This window comes from Triturus cristatus, chromosome 12 (assembly GCF_964204655.1).
Source record: "Triturus cristatus chromosome 12, aTriCri1.1, whole genome shotgun sequence".
NCBI lineage: Eukaryota > Metazoa > Chordata > Amphibia > Caudata > Salamandridae > Triturus > Triturus cristatus.
This window is the reverse complement of record NC_140595.1, coordinates 821861195-821879943: the sequence shown is the minus strand read 5'-3', so window position 1 is coordinate 821879943 and position 18749 is coordinate 821861195. Positions and strand designations below refer to the sequence as shown.

At 52.2% G+C, this 18749-nt stretch overlaps 1 protein-coding gene across 2 annotated transcripts in view; it reads left to right on the top strand.

The window, feature by feature from the left end:
* Positions 1-18749, top strand: part of ZCWPW1 (zinc finger CW-type and PWWP domain containing 1) — a 1624070-nt gene that overhangs the window by 420213 nt on the left and 1185108 nt on the right. The gene's annotated exons all lie outside the window — the stretch shown is intronic.

Genomic DNA, 18749 nt, shown 5'->3' with positions numbered 1-18749 from the left:
AAGGTAAGTACAATTTTCGATAACAAAATACACAGAGAAGTAAAGCGTTTAAACCTGTGTGCTTTTACGCACAATGCAATCCTATTGGAGGAAAAGTCAAAGATGCATATGAGGTAGTTACAGTAGGTTTCAGGGGTTCACCTTCTGGAATTGGAATAGTAGTGGGCCAAGTTTCAAAGTACTACCAGCAGTTCTACTGGGAACAGGGTGCTAGTGAGGCTGATAGCTGACACTACGGATATGGGGGCCACCTGGAAAGAGGCTGCACAGGGGGACTTGCAGGCAAGCCAGAGGGTTCCCAAATGGGTGACTGAGGACGCAAGGGGTCTTGGGGTACGGGGACACAGCCGGTTTGTCGGGACCCGGGCCGAGGGGCTCGAGTGCAGAGTGGTTAGGTCAGCTGAGCGCGCAAAGATGCACCTCGTCGTCAGGGGAGACAGCTGGTCGGGGCAAAATCAAGGCAGCTGAGCCACTGTCGAAGTGGGTCTCAGTGATGCTGACATCCTTCGATGGCTGCTTGATCCTGGTGCAGTGATAGTCTGGACTGGACACTCATGGTCGGTGTTTGGTGCAGGCCGTCCGGTCCCCCGCGTGTTGGTATGGCACAGCTCCGGTTGGTCCTGGTGTCTTCACACTCGTGGGGAAATTGATCTGACCTTCCAGAGCACAAGTACCTTCTCCTGGTCGTCTGTGGCATCAGTCAGGTCAGGGAGGTGTGGAAATTTAGCTTGTAACTGAACATTATCTGCGCCATCTTGCCTCTCCCCAGCGCCACGCACAGGGAACGCATGGCCGCCATTTTAGGCACCCCATTCTCTCTCCCCGCTCATTGTCGATCGCCAGCGCGTTCCCCTGGCGCTGCAAGCATCCCCCGCGCGCCGGCCACCCCCGCTCTCTCATACACGGGCCATAAACCCTCTCCTTCTGCGCGACCCTGCCATGGAATCACACCCCGTGCCTGACCAACACCTCCTTTCATCCCATACATGGTCATGCATCTCTTCGATAAACCCCTTCCTCTGCGCCCCATTGTCCGAACCGATCCCAGGCCATCACCTAGCCCTGCGGATGCAGTTTATTGCCCCTACTGTAAGGAAAACACCCCACATCAGAGGGATTACAGCAGATCAAGGCCCTCACCCCCTGAGACCCGACCGGTTACACACACCCCCGGGAATTGGCGGAATGTCCAGCTGTGTGATAGCCATCTCCTACTGTGGGTGGGGTGGGGACTTCCACCCCCCCCCCCCCAAGATAAAATACTGAAAATACGCAGCATGCATAGGAAAGAGGACAGGAAAGGAGAGGTCCCCATACTCAACGTAGCCCTGAGTCTCCGTCTTAAGTTTCTGCGCTTGATGCATGTACTGTCACACCCTATCCGGTATTTGTGTGTGCGTGATCACCAAATTTATGTCTTTCCCCCGCTTGTGTTTTCTTACATAGAACCGACCCATGCTACTCCATGTTGTGTGTGCACCAAGTAGCCTATTATCGTACACATGTCTCTCTCTCTCGCGCGTTTTGTGTCGTACATATGCCAAATAGCCTACTTGATGCGCACGTCTCCGTCTCTCTCTCTCTCTCTCTCTCTCTCTCTCACTCTCTCTCCCTCCCTCACTGAAGGCTTCCTTGCCCTCTTTCTTTTTGAATAAATTAACAGCACATACCTCCTCAGTCTGTGTATAATTGGCCTCAAACACGGCAGTGTTCGAACAAAATTGACAGAAACAAAAACGACCGTACTTTACCACGTTACTACCTCTCCTTTCTGCAAATGTTGAACTTAATTGGCTGAGAAAGAAAGGACAGGTAAGACGACTGATGTCTCCCAATTTGGCCATCATCACAGGGACTATATGTCAGTGGTTTTCGTCTTAGAGCTTTAACAACACCATCTCCACCACCCAGAATTGCCTCCGCCCAATTACCCCAAACTAGAATGTCTAAGCACCCCGTTCTCCCAAAATAACCCCAGCCCTGTACTAGCCGTCTCAGAGTATTTCGGACAAAACAGCTGATGACCTTATTCTCTAAAGATACATCGCCTAAGCTGATAAGGGTTACCTATTGTCTCCAGCAAGAAAAATGTTTAGCTTATGTCTCTCCCCGAAATAGATACCTGTGAACCCATGACAGTAGCACCTCGCATTTTTTCTTTTCATAAACTTAGCAGTCCTCGGAGGAAAATGTGTATTAACAGAACTTGTGTTAAGATGAACGAGTCTCTACCTGAGAAGCCGGTTCGAATTTTTGATAAACCAGAAAGTCAACAGATGTGAGGCCTCCTGCAACGATTATAGGGCACAGGAATCGACACCTAGCAGGCCAGACGATGGACAGGAACACCCACAGAAACCTGCACCACAGCAATGATTAATAAATTAGTAACACACACTGACATAAGAGTTAATAGACATCAATCATACAGCAACTGATAAAAGCATTTCCCCAACTACTCGGTGGTTGGGAGAGAGGATGAAGTGTGTAAATGTCTTCCCTGCCAACTCTCTAAGATTTTGTTTCTTGTACTCATTTAAAGATAGCGTGCGGCCACCGGAAGAGAGGGGTCGGACGTGACGCACAGCCTGGCTACGGACCATGGAACATCTATGGCATCGACCAAGGGGGAAGCAACGAAGCAAAAAGGGCGTGAGACGAGGCACCATTATCAGGATGATAAGCGATGGAACGAAGGGCTATCTCGAGGCCCCCTGCTCGCTGACCAGCGTGCCTGAAGTCCCAACCCGTCGGGCCCGATTGATGGGCCCAGTGCTGGAAGATTCTGCCCCCCTTGGTCCGCTTTTTGATCCGACCCCACTCCACCCCCTCTTCCCCCGGCATCCCGAAGCACGCCACACCCCTTCTCTCTCTCTCTTTTATATGGATTTTGAATTTGACTTAACTACAGAAGAACAAAAAGCGGGTACCCCGTCTCAAAGTACCTATGATGAACTGTGTTAGGGAACAGGACTGTGATCGGAGAACAACGAATGGTCACACCCTGCCACGTGAGAAATTGGATTTGAGCTGGACCTTAGCTCCACCGCCGGTGCTCAACAGTGCCAACAAAAGAAGAACAACAACAAGAGCTTACCAGTGATGGCTCTTTATAATAGGACACTGGAAAGAAGAACTCCCTCCCATGACTGTAACTCATGTTAAGTTGAATTCCTCTCCCAACCACCTTTTTATATTAACTATCTTCCTATCGAGTTTTCATGATGTTGCGTCAGTCACTTCCGACTGTACACTGAGAAGTTAAGAAAATCTAACTTTGTATAATGACATTCATACAACACCAGCCATGCACACGACTATACTGACTATTTTTGATCCACACGAAGTCTGGGCCTTAAGTAATGTGCGAAATATCCCTTGTTTTGCCAGAAACATTTTTTTTTGCTTTACAGTATCATGTTTGTGCTTAAACAAGCTCTCCTCCTCCTATCCCTGGGCCTGACATGCGGCACAGCTGATGTAATTTTGTATGTACTACCTCCTCGCCTACTTTATCAACTGTATGTAACTATGTACAAATGTGTCAGATTACTCCTGCCTGTCCTAAAAACTCTGTACCTTTAAGGAATGCATGAAAAACATTCACGGTATTATAGCTAAAGGGTTAACGAAGGTGAATATCGGCCAGGCAAGCTGGCGAGATATGTTAAAAGGGAGGACTGTGGAAATTTAGCTTGTAACTGAACATTATCTGCGCCATCTTGCCTCTCCCCAGCGCCACGCACAGCGAACGCACGGCCGCCATTTTAGGCACCCCATTCTCTCTCCCCGCTCATTGTCGATCGCCAGCGCGTTCCCCTGGCGCTGCAAGCATCCCCCGCGCGCCGGCCACCCCCGCTCTCTCATACACGGGCCATAAACCCTCTCCTTCTGCGCGACCCTGCCATGGAATCATACCCCGTGCCTGACCAACACCTCCTTTCATCCCATACATGGTCATGCATCTCTTCGATAACCCCCTTCCTCTGCGCCCCATTGTCCGAACCGATCCCTGGCCATCACCTAGCCCTGCGGATGCAGTTTATTGCCCCTACTGTAAGGAAAACACCCCACATCAGAGGGATTACAGCAGATCAAGGCCCTCACCCCCTGAGACCCGACCGGTTGCACACACCCCCGGGAATTGGCGGAATGTCCAGCTGTGTGATAGCCATCTCCTACTGTGGGTGGGGTGGGGACTTCCACTGTAGATATGTGTGGGAACGAGCTCGAAGTGGGGATTCCGAGGATGTTCTTTCATACATCAAAGTGATCTCAAGAATGTGCCATGTATGATAACCCTGCAATAAAGTCATAAACGTGTGTATAAGAGACCAGGTCTCAGAGATGCAGTTAGAGCACCTCGTGACGATACCTTGCTGTCTGATCTGATGTGTTCTGCTCCGACGGAATAAAACTTTGTTTCCTGCCTTCCAGTCTCCGGCGCCTGCCTCTTTATTGGTTTAACATCGAATGGTATAAGAGGCGATTACCGCCGGGCAATACTTGAAAGGTTATCGACTGAAACTGCCGCTACCATTTAACAGAGGTAGAAGCTGGTGGACCGGACTCTGCTTTTCTGTACCTGCGGGCTGCAGGGGAGTAGCTTCTGTACTACAAGGGAGACTGTAGGCGGATTTTGAAGTGCTGGCAAGCTACCCAGGGCTGTAGTAGATATCCAGCTTGCAGGACGAGTTACTCTGTCGCGACTGTCGAGAGAGTGGCGAGCAGGCAGGGGTTCACAACAAAAGTTCATAGTTTTTCTGCAGTTGTCGCCAGGCAGTGACTCTTCTTCACCCTTCTTCTCTTGATCCGTCGAATCTGAGTTCTTGGGTTCTGAGGTGCCACCTAAATACTCAATGTAAGGTTGTTAAGGGGAGCGACAGGTAGTAGACAGGTAGTAGCCAATGGGCTACCTACCTTTAGACTGTATACACCCTCTTTATGCCCACTTTCTGTTGGTATTGGGCATAACCCTGACCCTAGAAGGCTAATTATGTCCAAAATAAGATAAGGGAATCTGAAAAGGTGGTGTCCTTATCAGTTAGTCCACCTTAGAAGTGGTGATGGCCTGGTGTGGCCACCCCCCCCTGATTTTACTAATTTTACTGCCTGTCTTGCATCCAAAAAGTGGTGTCGGGAGAGGGGGACGGCATTCCCACTATCTGGAGAGGCCTGGGTCTCATAACAAATGCTGCAGGACCTTTAAAGCTTCCCGCCCTAGATTGCAGATCCTGCGTGGATGAGGTGTACTTTAATTTGGCTACAACTTTTTCATATTGGCTTGCTAGATTATTATGTTTTAACGTTTGTTTCTCATACAAAGGAGCGTTAAAATGTTGTTAGCGCTCCCTCTATCAGCAGTTGATGCAACTGGTGAGCCATTCCACATGGGTAGGTTTTTAAAGTTTCCCCCATACCATGGTGATTGACGAGCCGTTCTGCCTGCCTAAGCCCCTAGATGTGCCACCTGTCTGCCACTCATTTCTATCTTTCGACAGCACCTGTCACACGCGTTTTGAACCAATAGCATGACTAGAATTCTACTGCATGCTGATTGTATAGAGGATTTCTATTGATGTATTTCATTGTGTTTTCCAGGTCGGTATCACTACAAGGTACCTCACTGTTAGGTGTTTTGAGTGTTTGGTTTAAGGGCACCAATCACTGTGTAGATAGTTTTTTTTCTTATGGTCCTGACGTATGGCCAATTGATCGCTGTAGTGACAACCTAGGCAAGAAATATGTCCTTTACTTTTTAGCCACCACTGATCATTATACCAGTGGCGTGACAAATTCATTTTTAGCCGGGACAAGTGGACTCACTGATTGAAATACATTTTGAGTATCACTGAGTCCTGTTTTAAATCTCCCTCACATTCCCTACCACTCATCTACACTATAGGGCCCTATATACGCACCACACCTTACGGCTTTAGGAATAAAAGATCTCCTATAAAGAGCCCCTCATAGGGTGCCAGTCAGGCATTGCAGCACTGGCCTGACAAGGAGCATGCCCTATGATGAAGCATGGCACCCTGCCTGTTGTGTGAGGACCCCAATTCCAAAAGTGGGAGACTTCGACCCACAACTTTTGGACATTTAATCATACCGTCCAGTCCACTATCCTCCTTCTTATTCTTGTTGTTATTCTCTAAGGAACTGCATAACTACGTTTGAATTCTTACTTCAGGAGGTCAGAAATTTGGCTTAGGGTGGCCGGCTGGTCGAGACCAGCCAGTTAATCCACTAGTAGTAGTCGGTAGGTTTTCAGGGGGCACCTTTAAGGTGCCCTCTGGGGGAATTTGCTAATAAATCCACACTGGCTTCAGTGTGGGTTTATTAAGATGAGATGTAGGAAAGTATGATCTGCTTTCATGCTCACCCCCACTTTTGCTGGTGTCAGTATATTTTTGTGACTAGTCTGACTGGGATCCTGCTAATCAGGAACACCTCAGTCACTGCCCTTCCTCCCAAAATGTGACTAGGTAAGTACTTCTGTACCTCCAAAGTTGGCTACTGATGTACCCATGTAAGTCCCTAGTATATGGCACTAAGGTACCCAGGGCATCGGTACACCAGGGGTCTCCCATGGGCTGCAGCATGTGTTATGCCACCCATGAGAGACCGCTCAAACTGTGACTACAGGCCTGCCAATGCAGCCTGTGTAAGCTGGTGCTAGCACCATTTACAACAGATATGTCTTCTTATCTCTAAAGGGTCACTACACTTAAAACCTGTAAGTGATCCCTATGGCAGGTCTTTCAGTCCTGAAGGCAGGGTGCTGGGTTATTAGTGGGAGGGTTCCCCTGCATGAGCAATACACCCCTACAAACTTCGGAGTCGATTCTCCAGGCTTTGTAAGTGCGGACAGCCATTTTGATACATTATATTGGCAATCCGTCACTACGCGATGGCTAACTATTTAGTTGCTGTGCCGAACCTGGGCATGTTTGGTCTCAAACATGTTGAAATTAGACCCCAACACTGTTACTGGTGTTGGAAGTATGATTCCATGCACCGCGGGGCTCCTTCGGAAAGCCCCTGGTACTCCTGGTAACAGCCTTTCAGAGTCTGCCAGCAAGCTAGTCCTGCTGCTGACCCCAGACGTGATTCTGCCCTCCTGTTGCTGAGCTGAGCTTGAGCAAGGGAAGGTAGAACAATAGGTTTCCTGTCACAGGGAGGAGTGACCACGTCCCAGACAGAACTTAGTATATTGGGCTAGGGTGGGGTCGCTTGCCAGTGCCACCTTACTTCTTTGAAGGGCACATTTGGTGCTCTCCTTGCATACTCCAGTTGGAACTAGTTCTGCTAGCCCTTGACTCCCGCTCTGGCGCAAAACTGGACAAAGGACTTGGGAGTATCCATCCCTCTGTCCAGCACGTCCTATGGGAGGGACCCCTAAGTCATCCTAACCCTTTTCTTAGGGTATAAAAGGGCTTACCTGTGGGTGAGTCCTTGGATTCGTTGTGGGACAAGACTCAAGCCTGAAACCATGTCACTGTTCGACCGTCTGGACACTGGGACTTCGCTGCACTTCACCTGGAACCGAGACTGCACCAAGGAAGACACCAGCTGCTCCTGGTCTTGCTGTTCTGCAAGTTTTATTCGTCTATGTCCTCCAGGATTATCAGCAGACCTGTGGGCATCAAGAACACCTGAAATAATCGCATCTTGGAGTGAAGGAGTCACTCCCCTCGATCTTCAGGCACCGGAACGAAGTTCACCGGTCTGCTACTCCTGACTTCCCATGGCCTTCGAAAGGCTCAGGAACACAGGTGGTGGTTCTTCAACTCTTGTGAGGCCTGACCTGCCTCTCTGCAGTTTTATGGCCCATATCCCTTGTCGAAAGTGCTGGGACTAAACCTCTGTGAACCGCGTTGACTTGCCTTTGCAAGACTCGTTGGCTCTGCACTTCAGAGATCTTCGGGATAGAAGAAGCTCCAGCCTCTAGCACCTCTTCTTACCATGATCAGCATACTCACCGCATCCTTTTCCCATTGGGCCTCTTTGTTTGGTGAGCTGCTCGAGGTCTTCTTGCGACACCTGTGCCTTCAGTCTGTGAGTCCTCTTGAGGGTCTTCTTTGGCTTCAGTGGGCTCCCCAGCTTGCTCGGGGCCTGTTCTGACTCACATGCATTTGAGGAGTCCCTTGGACCTCGCTAGTCCCAACGTTACACCTTTCTCGCTTACCCCATCTGTTGCTGCTGCCAAGGCTTTGTGGTGCTCCCGCCACACATCGGCCCCCTAGTTCTTGACTCCCGATGTGGGACAGCTCGTGAACGGCTCCTGGTCTTCCACAGCATCTCCTGGTCCTCACAATTGCAGTGACAAGGACACCGGCATCATTCCTTCCTCTTCCGTCATTGGTGGTCATTGCTCTACCGTGCCGGCTGGTCAACTCTGAGTGGCATAGACTGTCCTCTCTGCTTGCAGGTTCTTATCTTCCAGAATTCATCCTTGGATTCCACCAGACTCTTCCATTTACGTCATCAGCGGCATCTTTCCATTTTTTCTGAAGTTCTCCAGTGTGGTCTACATCGGTTTCAGACGTCACTTCACACCTATTTACCCGGTGCCCCTGGTTTAGGTATTCTGGTGCCTGGGGTATCCACGGGTGAGGTGACTCTTCAACCTTCTGTCTTGCACGGGGTTTCTGAAGGGTCCACTGGGAAGGGTCCTTCTTCTAGAAAACTGCAACTGCAAGTTTCCCATTGACTTGCATAGAGAACACAGCTGTGTTTCCACTCTGCACACAGCCTCCGTGGTGTTCCTGGGTAATTATCTCTGGTGTTTCCTTGTGTCCCCGGCTCTTCTGAGTCTTCTGGTCCAAGTTCCGACTTCAGTCGCAGTTCGCATTCCACTTTTTTACTATATGGTTTGGTCTCCCCTGGAGATCACTGTGTATTTGTGCTTACTTACCTGCTTACATTGGAAGTATTGTGTGTATTGTGTTGATATCTCTGGGAAGCAGATATACCCATTTGTTAGTGAGTGTGTATAATAAATATAACTATTTTCATAACTACACTGTGTGGTTCTTTTTCGTTTAACCTTCGCTACATAATTTGATCTGGTAAAACAAGCTGCTTAACACTTCTTCTGAACTAAGCTTGAAGGCTGCTCTCCACAGCTACCGCTTAAAGAGCTTTCTATGGTTGTTTAAGGCCTCTAAAATCACCATAAGGGTTGTCTGGCTTAGTGCAAGGTGCTTCACTTAAATAAGTGAGCACCAAATACTAAGTTAGCCTCCTGAACAAGATGTTTGGTACCAAACATCTGCCGGTACAGTAAAGCCGTCATGTAGCTGGAGAGCTTGTAATCATGAGTATGAGTGTCCAGCCCATGTACGCTGTATGGCTTCCTTGTGCACTTGTGGTATCCAAGAGTGAGATTTGATATCACAGGGACATATCTACTCATGCAGCTAAGCCCGCGCAAGGGTTCAGTCACATTTTCATTAGATACCAGGCAAAAAGTGGGAGGTAATCATGCCAAAAGGGGCACTTTCCTGCAATATGATACCCACGTCAGTGTTTAACCATCTGGTGACATTTCCATAAGTCTCACAAGTTAGCTTTCATTTAATTTATTCTGGAGAAAACTACTGTAAAATAATTATAATCGTAAACCACATCGCAGAATTCAGTGTAGAAAATGTGACTTGTAGTTAAAAATTTATGTAACAACTGTAGCTGCTGAGAAACAATGAAGGGAAATAAAAGTGCATCAGCTGCACTTAGTATACACTTTAACTTTAAAATCATTACCCAGGGGGGCGTGGCCAAGATGGCGGGGTGAGCGGACGCTTCCTCCCGTAGCTCCTCCGGCCCGGCCAAGCTAGAGCCCTTTTCTTACGCTTTTCTCCCCCTGCTGAGGCTCAGCGCGGGAGAGGAGAGTGGCGGAGCATCAGGGGTGCATATTGGTGCTGTTTTGGTTCGGATCGCCTCGGGGGAACCCCCCCAAAAGTTCGATCGAGTTCAAGGGACGACGGCGAGCCCGAGGGGCGGAGCGCAGTGGAGTGCTGTCCGGGCACCTCGGCTGGGCCTGGTGCTGAAAGTTGCGATTTGGAGGGGATCTGGCCCGCCGCTCGACGGAGATTGAAGGAGCCTTGCGGGAGAGGACCCGACGGTGCGGAAGGCTTGGGATGGGCGCCCCGGCACTCAGACTTGTGACGGCGACACCTCGCACTGCGGGGGCCCCTAACCCCTAGCCGAGGTACAGCGGACTCCCTGACGGGGTTGGACCATCTGGGCCCCTGTGCTTGACGGACTGGGGCCGGTGGTGGAACTTATTTGACTGTGGGGTGCTTCAGGGGGCCTGGTGGTGTCGTCGGGCCTGGTCATTTTGGCCTGCTCCGCCCTGCCGCCATTTTGTCCCCGAAGGAGCAGTGGTGGCAGCCTTCGCCGGAGTCCTGGCTGCTGGATGCAAGGGACCCCCGCTGCTGCTGGGCTGACTCTCGGAGGGATGTGCTGATGAGACCCCCCCACTGCGGCCCCCTTGGTTGTCTCGCACGGGCCCCCGCGGCTGACGGTGACCGGGCTGGGCCGCCATTTTGTCACCTGTGACGCAGCGACTTCGCTCGTGGGGGATACCCATATCGAGTGCTTGCCGGCGGCTGAGCACCCCTGGGGCGCCTGGATCTGTGCTCGACTGCGGAGTTAGCGATGTCTGGAAGAGGCGGCCCGAAGAAAGGGGACCGTACCCTGCCGGACATGCTTGGCAGGGCCCAGCAATTGCGGGACAGGGCGCAGCCCTCGCCGGGGTCCTCCCGGGCTCCGGCGGATGTGACTGGGGGGGAGCCACCCGTCACGAGGGCCTTTATGGAGGAACTGTTTAGCTCCCTCAGGGAGGACTTCCAGACACTGAAGCGGGAGGTGGCCAGCGAGGTCCGAGAAGTGCACAGGGAGGTGGAGGGCCTTGGCGAACGTGTTGAAGCGGTGGAGACGGAGGGCCAACATCGAGCGGAGGAGATAGTCCACCTACAGCAGGACGTTCTCCGCCTCCGGGAGCAGTGTGTGGAGCTCCAGGCCCACTCTGAGGACCTTGAGAACAGATCTCGGAGGAACAACATCCGAGTGCGTGGTGTGCCGACTGCGGATGAGGGGTCCGATCTGAGGGGCTACTTGCAGGCCCTGTTCCGAGAGATCCTGGGGGAAGCTGCGGACTTTCCCATCAGCATTGATAGGGCGCATAGGGTCGGCCGGCAGCGCCAGTCATCGGCACCTCCACCGGACATTCTGGCCTTCCTGCCCGACTTTCCACTGAAGGAACGCATCATGGCTGAGGCCCGCAGGAAACAGCCCCTGACTTTCCGGGATCGGCCGGTGGCGCTTTACCAGGACCTCTCCTCCATCACGCTGCAGAAACGCAGGTCCTTTAGGATTGCCACTGACTTTTTGCGCGAACACGAGACGCTTTACTCTTGGGGTCACCCCTTCCGCCTGATTTTTCGGTGGAATGGGGTGTTACACCAGCTACGCTCCTTGCAAGACATTTGTGGTGTCCTGGGGCTCACGGCGGCGGAGGAAGAAGGAGCTACGCCGTCGTGGAGGTCCTCGGAGAGACGGAACCGGCGGAGGTCAACGAGGCGGCGCTCAGCGGCCAGCGTGGGGCGTCCGGACTCCCCTACCATCAGGGCGGACATGGCCGACGCTCTGAGGGCGGCGGCCGGGGACTCGACCGGCTCCTCTGGCGTGGCCTTGACGGCCTAACACACACTCCGGGGGGAGATGTCTTTAGCTTCTTTACATGCTTGGTGCGGGGCGGGGGGGTTGGGGGGGGGGTGGATGGAGGTGAGTGGCTGGACGTCCACTTCGTTCCTTTCTACGGACTTGCCCGTCTTGGGGCTTGACTGAGACAATGGGGTGTTTGTGTTTGTGGGTGGCTAGTTGCCAGGGTTGTGTTTGGGGTGGGGGAGGGGGTTGTTTTGGGGTTGGGAAGGTCCCGTCCGATGTTGTCTATGCCCGCTTTGTTTTGGCTTGTCCTGCGCGGCGGCCCCGCGCGCCCCACCCGCTGATTCCCTGCCCATTGCATGGCGCTCCCGATCCCCGCGAGGAATGCCGGGCCTAAAGGTAGTGACCCTTAATGTTCAGGGTCTGAATAACCCGGTGAAGCGCAGAGCGATCCTATCGTTGCTGGAGGGGACGCAGGCGGACATTTGCCTTTTGCAGGAGACACACTTATTGCCCCGAGATTGCCATAGGATGCGTTCTGCTAAGTTCCCTACCCAGTTCTTTTCCTCGGCAGCGAACAAGACGGCGGGGGTAGCCATTCTCCTAGCGAGCTCCTTTCGGGGGGAGGTTTTGCATAAGTGTGCTGAACAGAAGGGGAGGCTCCTTGCGTATCGCATGCGCCTGGGAGGCATAGCATTTACGGTCGGCTCCGTTTATAGCCCAAACGATCACCAAGAGCGCTTCCTAGACTCCGCGCTGGTGGATGTCACTGCTTCCCCCGACCGCCACATTATCTTGGGGGGGGACCTTAACATTGTCTTCGATTCTGGGATGGACAGATCGGCGCAGCGCTTCCCGCAGACGGGGGAACTGTCCCAGGCTGGGAGGGCCCGGATTGCGGAAATGGACTTGCACGACCTCTGGCGCTCCATGCACCCCACGGATAGGGACTACTCTTATTTCTCGCACGCACACCGAACCTACTCACGGCTGGACTACCTCCTGGTGAGTGGACCGATGTGTGCCGCTGCCACGGCGGCGGACATCGGGGTCCTGACCCTGTCTGACCACTCCCCAGTCACCGGCGTTTTCCAGTGGCCGGCGGCCTCCCCCTCTCGGGGGGTGTGGCACCTCCGGGATACCCTTCTACACAAGAAGTCGGTGGTGCAACGCATCGGGGAGGTCATACAGGACTATCTCACCCACAATAGCAACACTGACACCTCGCAGGCGACACAGTGGGCGGCATTGAAGGCAGTCCTCCGGGGGGAATTTATCTCTATCTCTGCAGCTGAAAATAAGGAGCGGCAACTGAAGAGGGATGAGCTGACAGCTCAGGTCCGGGAGCTTGAGCAGGTCCACCGCCGCACGGGGGCGCCGAGGGTGTGGAGGCAGTTGAAGGCAGCGAGGAAGCTCCTGTCGGCTCTGGATCTTGACAGGGCGGAGTATGCCGCCCTACGCTTGAAACATGCCTACTATACTGGGGGGGACAGATGTGGCAAGCTCCTAGCACACCGGCTCCGGGTCGCGCAACAGCGTAGCGTTGTGAAAGAATTGGTGGGCACGGACGGGGGGGTTGTCTCCGGGGACGCGGAGGTAGCGGAATCTTTCCGCGGCTTCTACGAGGCGCTGTATGCTGAGGAGCCCTCCTCGCCACGGGATGCCGACGGCTATTTGGAGTCGGTGACCCTCCCGGTACTGGATCCGGCTCAGGCGGACCACCTGGAGCGGGACATCCATGTTGAGGAAGTGATTTCAGCTATCGCGCGGCTGAAACATGGCAAGGCCCCGGGCCCGGACGGGTACACGTCGCTATTTTACAAGACGTTTTGCACGGTCGTGGCCCCTGTCCTTACTCGGCTATTTAACTCTTTCTCCGAACCGGGAGCCATCCCTCCGGATCTCCTGAGGGCGACGGTCGCGGTAATCCCGAAACCTGGGAAGGACCGGGCCCTCTGCGGCTCGTACCGACCCATCTCGCTTTTAAATGTCGACCTCAAGTTGTACACGGGGATTCTCGCGTCCAGGCTGAGCCCACACCTCCCCGGTCTGGTGGAGGCGGACCAGGCTGGCTTTGTGCCCGGCAGACAGACGGTTGACAACACCAAGTGGGTGACGCATGTTCTGGAGAAGGCCTCAAGGATCTCGGGGGAGCGGATGTTGCTGTCCGTAGATGCGGAGAAGGCCTTCGACAGAGTCCACTGGCCGTATCTTGAGCTGGTCCTCAAGAAATTGGGAATCGGTGATAAGTTCCGCACCATGGTATTTAACTGCTACAAGCATCCTTCAGCGTCGGTGCGGGTCAACGGGTGTAGCTCCGGTGGCTTTGCCATCGAGCGCGGCACGCGGCAGGGCTGCCCTCTTTCGCCGCTCTTGTTTGCCCTCTACATGGAGCCGTTTGCTCAGAGGATTCGTAATAATCCGGATGCTGTTGGGGTCCGGATGGGCCAGTACGTCCACACCGTCAGTCTCTACGCGGATGATGTCCTGTTGACCTTGGACGACCCTAGGAGGTCGCTGCCTGCTTGCCTCCGGGAACTGGACGCCTTTGCGGGGGTGGCCGGCTTCAAAATGAATATGAGCAAGTCGATGGCGTTAGTCGTGTCCCTGGCTGCGGGTACCAGGAGGGATCTTCAGCGGCTCTTCCCCATGCAGTGGTCCTCGTCCACGGTGCCGTACCTGGGGATCCTACTGGCGCCTACATTACCGGAGATGGTTACGGCCAATTATGCCTCCCTCAGCAGGAAGATCAAGGATGAGCTTGGCCGCTGGAACAAAGGCCTGCTGTCCTGGCTGGGGCGAATCGCGACGGTCAAGATGACGGTGTTGCCCCAGATACTATATCTTTTCCGGGCCCTCCCGCTCCAACCCCCGGTGGGCTGGATACGACAAATGCAGGCTGACATCTCCCGCTTTGTCTGGCAGGGCCGCAGGCCACGCATGAAGAGGGTCCTCTCCACGCTTGCTCCGGAGGCGGGGGGTCTCGGCATTCCAGACCTCCGTAAGTACTTTCAGGCGGCACAGCTACGCTATCTGGTGGAGTGGAGCAGGTGGGAGTCCGACAAGAATTGGCTCTTCCAAGACCAGGCAGTGGCGGGCCGCACCTTACAAGAGGTTCCATTCCTGCGCCGCGCGCATCGCCCCCCTAATCTTTACGCTTCCTTTGTTACGCGGGTCCCCCTGCGTGTGTGGGACGCGGTCTGTGAGGCCCGGGGCCTTACCACCTTCCCTTCGCCGCTCACGCCCCTTGTGGGCAACCCGGACTTCTCCCCAGGGATGGAGTCGGGGGTTTTCTCCCACTGGGTGCAGGCGGGCTGCAGGGGACTCTTCCAGATCTATGGCCCGGAAGGAGTGGTTCCTTTTCAGCAACTCCGCCAGGAGTTCGGCCTGACTGAGCTGGACAGATTGCGCTACATGCAGGTTCGGCATTGGGCCCTCCAGCCCCAGGTGCGTGCCACCGCCGCCCGTCCAATTACACCGTATGAGAGGTGGTTGGCTACTCGGACCTCCGACGCTAAGCTAATCACCGATCTGTACAAATACCTACAACCCCCGCCGTTTTACTATTACAACCCCGGGAGGGAGCGCTGGCACAGGGAATTGGGTAGGACACTCAGCCACAAGGAATGGGACAAAATTGCGTATCGGGCGCGGCACTCTGCATATCACACGGGCCTTACGGAGACCTTCACTAAGGTGTCCACATACTGGTACTACACCCCGGAGAGACTGTATGAAATGCACAAACACACTGACAGGGGGTGCTGGCGGAGCTGCGGGCAGGAAGGTACCCTTTCACACATTCTTTGGGATTGCCCAGCGCTGACCGCCTACTGGAAGGAAGTTTTGGACGAGGTGGATAAGCACTTTGGGATAGAGCTGCCGCGACTCCCGGCGTATGTCCTGTTGGGCCTCCCCAATGACCTAATGTACCCACTGAAGTCCCGTAGGGGTAGGCAGATCGCAATTGCGCTGGGGTCTGCGGTTCAGAACATTCTAATCCACTGGCGCACAGCCACCGTCCCCTCCATCACCGGTTGGTTGCATAGGCTTTGGCATGTGCTGGGGATGGAGAAGCTGTCGCTTACGGTTGCGGGGGAGATAGACCAATTTGAAGAGCTGCGGCAACCCTTTCTAGCGCTGCTGTCCACTGAATTCCGGGAGCTCACCTGCCCGAGGTATCTTAGGCTTCTCAGGCTGACGCCGCCGGGGACCCCGGCGGACTAGTTTACATGTGAGACGGGGACCTCCCGGGGAGGGGGGGGGGGGTGCGGGGCTTCCTGGTGAGGATTACTCTGGTGCGGGACCATAGGACGGGGGGGGGGGGTGTGGTTTTTTCGTTACTGGGAGGATGGGGGATGAGGGGGGGGGATTGTGTTCTGTTGAGTTGCTGATGGCTTTCATTGCTTAGATTTGGGGTGTCGGATACGCGGGTAGGGATTCCATAGCTTGCATTTCTAGCCTTCATTTACTGTGTTTTTCCCCCTGACTCACTGCGCTACCTATTGCCAACCCTCTGGAGTTGCACTCTTTTTCTTTGACTGTATTCCATGTATCCTGACCTCCTATCCCCCTCCCCCATGGTTTGTTTTTGTTTCAATAAAACGTTTTTAAACAAAAAAAAAAATCATTACCCAGCAAGCACTGTACTGGCAGTTTGTCTCACATGCCCAGTTTTCTTTTCTGGCTTATGCTGACTAAAACTCAGAAAACGTCAGGGTTACAAGCTCAATTTTTTTCTGAGATTCAGCTTCATAATTATATTTTGTCACACTGCATTCAACGTTTCTTGAAGACTTCCCTGATTTTAAGCATCATCAGGAGTATTTGTTCATCTGATATGCCTTCACCTTTTCTAAAGGGAGAAGAAGAAGGCAGCTTCTGACACATATTCCCTATGAGTGGTTTGTCTGTGCTGTGACATTCTGTCAAACAATGTCCCTCTGGTCAGAAAATGACAAAAAGAGCCCTTTTTAGGAACTTGGGTATTAGTTGTGCAGGATGTGAGGTGCAAGTTATAGGTCCACAATTTACACTTTCTGGGAACTAAGCACCCCTTTGTAGCACTTGACTCTCTCAGGATAGCGCAGCAGAGCAGAGCAGTCCAAGGCCAACGTAGGGGAGGTGGTGTAGAATCATAATCACTGTTCACTTGCACTCAAATGATTGTCCAGTCACTACTTTTTCTTTAGAAAGGAAAAGTATACATTTATTTCTCTCTCTCTCTCTCTCTCCCCCCCCCCCCACAAATCTATACATTTGGCAGATATGAAATACCTTAGATGACATTATGAAATCACATTTGATCCGTAAAGAGTCATGACCCTAAAAATCACAGTGCGCCCTCCACCCCCTGCCCACACTTATACCAAACACCACATCACAATATAGGGGGTATAACTTTTGATCAAACAGGCCTATTGACAAAATGTTAAAAACACCATCATTTTGTGCGTAAATGCAATATTCAACCATGTGTAAATGCAGTTATGATTGTCAATAAAGCCTATCAACCTTGAAAAGTAATCACTGCCCACATTGTTACATCAATAAACCATTTTAAGATAACCATAATATGCCTGTGGGCTTTTTATGTACTTTCAGGCCACATAAAGTGCAACCATAAAAACAGCATCTAGAGGGCACCACTTTGTTGGCCACATTAAATAGAGCCATGGAACCAGCCCATAGAGGGACTACATTCCACATTTCCTTTTTATACATCTTCGGGCCACATAAAATACAGCCATACAACCAGACGCACTCACAGCTGTAGAAAAAAAGCTCAAGCCTTAATAGTGCTTTAAAAATTATATGATAATCCCACAGCGTCATGGATTCCTTAACCCCAGAAATGTAGGGTTAGTTTACAAATATTACTTGTGGTGGGGTGGGGGGGGGCTGCTGTAACTCCTGGAGCCCCCACAACACTTTCCATATCCATGTCCACTTGGGTCCGCCACAAGGCAAGACAATATGCTAATTAACAAGCCCTGCAGGGCTTTATGGGGCACTCCAGCTAGGAGTAGTGAATATCAAATTAGTTGCCCTCCCATTGTGCTGGGAAGAGCTGCTTCTTCCATTTTGTTCAGGGCACCCAGTTCCACTCTGCTGCCCCGCATGGCAATACGGTGGGGGCAGCTCAGGGATATACATGTATGTTCTTGGGACCTGTGAATATGAACTGAACGCACCTTTTCCACCCCAATTCCATACTTCAGGGAATTTTGTAGGCCTAATAATAGTGAAACTGCACTATATGGCAGATTTCCCACATGTTTATAATAAAGTTTCAATATAGACAAATCACGAAATCACCCTGACTTTATAAGTGAAACACTTCAAGGAGAGGGGAACAGGGGCAATAAAGGCCCAGCACACAACCCCCAAGATATGAACTGTAAATAATGAGATGTGCTGTTCCTAAAAAAGAGCGAGAAACGGGTGGACTAGCTCCTATAAGGAGCAAGGACCCTGACACACCCGAAGGGTGTCATGCTTCATCGTAGGGCAGCTCCTCGTTGGGCCGGCCCTGCAATGCCCAGCGGGCCCCACAAGGGGGCTCTTTGCCTGATTTCTTTTATCCTGTATTCCTGGCCGTGGATGAAGCGGGTATGTGTGTAGGGCGTGTGGTGTACATACAAGTGTGAAAGAAGCGTGTCAGTTTAAAAATAACAATGGAAACCAGCTGAACTAATTTTATTTGGCAGGTTCCATGTCATGATTAAAAACCTCGCTGCTTTTATGGGGAGATTCTAGTAGTCTTGTCAAGCATTTAAGTGAGGAAAGCGGTCAACATATTTCATGCCCTATGTGGTCCTAAAGGTCCTGGCATTTCATCAGGACCTAGATAAACTATTAACTACTCATACGAGGGTGGGTCATATCTAGGTGTAAGAGTAGGAAACCATGTCCTCACCAGATAGCAACAAGGGTCCTCCTGAGTAAGGCAATAGGTAAAGAAATAGAGAACAAAAGGGAGGGGGAAGAAGGAAAAGGGGGGTTTGTTATAAAGGGAAGCAACAAGTATATTTTAAGATATCAACATGGAGACATTTTGAGTTTGCAGCTTAATA